This window comes from Panulirus ornatus, chromosome 9 (assembly GCF_036320965.1).
Source record: "Panulirus ornatus isolate Po-2019 chromosome 9, ASM3632096v1, whole genome shotgun sequence".
Lineage (NCBI taxonomy): Eukaryota > Metazoa > Arthropoda > Malacostraca > Decapoda > Palinuridae > Panulirus > Panulirus ornatus.
In genome coordinates, this window is record NC_092232.1 from 58,962,080 (window position 1) to 58,964,391 (window position 2,312).

Here is a 2,312-nt window from a genome sequence, read left to right on the forward strand (position 1 = left end):
GATGAGTTCCTTATAGACAAGACAAAATGTTAAAAAAGGAATCTATATAAGTTCACTTATGGAATGAGATCTTTGACGGAGCTGTGCTGCCTATAGCACAGCCTACCAAAGGGTGATCTTTGCTGTCGTGCAGTAACCTCATGAGGGCGGAGTCCGGCTACACTTTCTTTACCGAGGAAAAGATCTCTGCACTAATATTGAGTTTCTCCGTTGGCGTCAGGGTAAACACCCATCCCCCCCGAAGTTTGGTTACCTTTCCGTGGTGGGGGGGACTTCATGGATTGGGCAGTAGCAACCATCGTTGGTTGCTTCTGTTCAATCCATGAACGAAAAACCAAGCATCTTTAGCGTAATTGTCGTATAAATTCACTTGGTGTCAAAACTGACGCGAAAGCGGTTGTCTCAATTTTGTCAGAAATGTTTGTGCGTTTCGGCCTGATGGCGGGAGTCGGTTTGGCGCTGTGGTCATGAGGGAATACGAGGAAGATTGGCAACCGTCCCAGAAGTAGCTACAGTGAGGCCCAGCAGCTGTCCCTAATACTGTGGAAGGCACTCATGTAAGGTGTGCAGTGAGGCGCAGCAGTAACATGGGAAACGGACAACCAAAACAGCAATCTTGATCATCAGGAGGCTATCCAATGCTCAGAGTAGATAAGGACGATTATTGTATGGCTTCGTTCAGAGGATGAAAATCTTAGCCGTGAAAATCAACAAGTAAAATAACTAGTAGTTAGTGGTAGTGAAGTGGAATTACCGTATTTCTGTGGTCTTAATAGTAAAACGAAACTTTTCGTTTTCTCCATTAATCTAGAGGTGTTTTAGACCACCATCCTTAAGGCTGTAAGGTAATGGTAAGTACAAGGTTATGACCTCAGCAAATTTGTGATGGGAAGTGCAGGAAATGTGGTAATGTATATAATATAAATTGTATAGTTGTATAATAAATGTGTAATAAAATTTTCGTCTTCTCTTTGCCCATTCATTAATTCAAATACAGGTAAGTTTTCTCTCTAACGAGGTGGGATAAGCTACGTGCACTTGGCTTGTAAATGTGGTGACTTTCCCTTCATTACCACAATGGTGTGCTGAACTGAAGATGTAGAATTCCGTAGACGAAACTAAGATAGGAAATCAATCTACATCAAAAATTGAAAGCGCCGCTCTGTGTGTGTGTGTGTGTGTATGTGTGTGTGTGTGTGTGTGTGTGTGTGTGTGTGTGTGTGTGAGTGTGTGTGTACTACTTTAATCATTATCACGTGAGTCTTTTGAGGAAGGATTTGTACACTCGTGTTGCCCAGTCTTTTAACCTTGTAAGTGTAAAATATGTTTTCACTCCTGTGTGCGCTCACACACACACACACACACACACACACACACACACACACATATAACCTATAATATTATCTAGTATTTTCTTCAGACGGATATCTTACACCTTGATTATAAAAGACAAAGAAAAATTAATAAAAACATATACATATATATCCACACGTGTAGATATATGTTATGTATTGAAATGTGGCGGAGAAATTCCTTATATATTAACAAACGTGATTGGTACAAACATAATGGTTATTGTGATAAATGATTTATTTATGGTAAATATGTATCATGTTGCATTATAATGGTTGTTCAGAACCAAGGTTCTTAAACCTGAATCAGTAAAATACTATAAGAAATAGAAAACCTGTTAAACATAAACATTTATATTGATTAACCACAGAATATATTTTGCTCTTGGTATGTAAAAGAAAATACAGTACAGGGAGCTAGTTTGAGGAAGAGTATTTCATATTCTAACAAAATATTTGCCTGTAATAGCGTCCCTTTTCTTTCGTCATCATTTCTTATGTTTCCTATCAAGAAATGTCTTTTATGTAACATAAAAATTCTGTCTAGGTATTTGATTAATGTTGTCCAAGGATGAGCTACATGCCACACGTGGTCAGGTCACAGTGGTGGTGGTCAGGTCAGTGGGCGGTGTGTGTGTGTGTGTGTGTGTGTGTGTAGTCCCTGGGTTCATGTTGGCCACAACCACCCACCGGCCAGCCGGGCGGTAGTTTATAACTAAGACTGGTAGTTTCACATGCCACTTGGAGTGTCCCTCACTACAGAACTTGAGCAGCTCTTATCCTGAGGTGGAGCAGTTGATCCTCTCCACCAGGCTGGTACACTTGGTCTGCACCAGGTGGCTCCCTCCTGGTCATCCTGAGTGGTTGGTTGCTGTGTTGGATTTAATGACCACTGACTTGTGAAGGTCATTAGGCCAGCCATCATTTTATCATCTGATAAAACATGAAGCAACGCCAAAT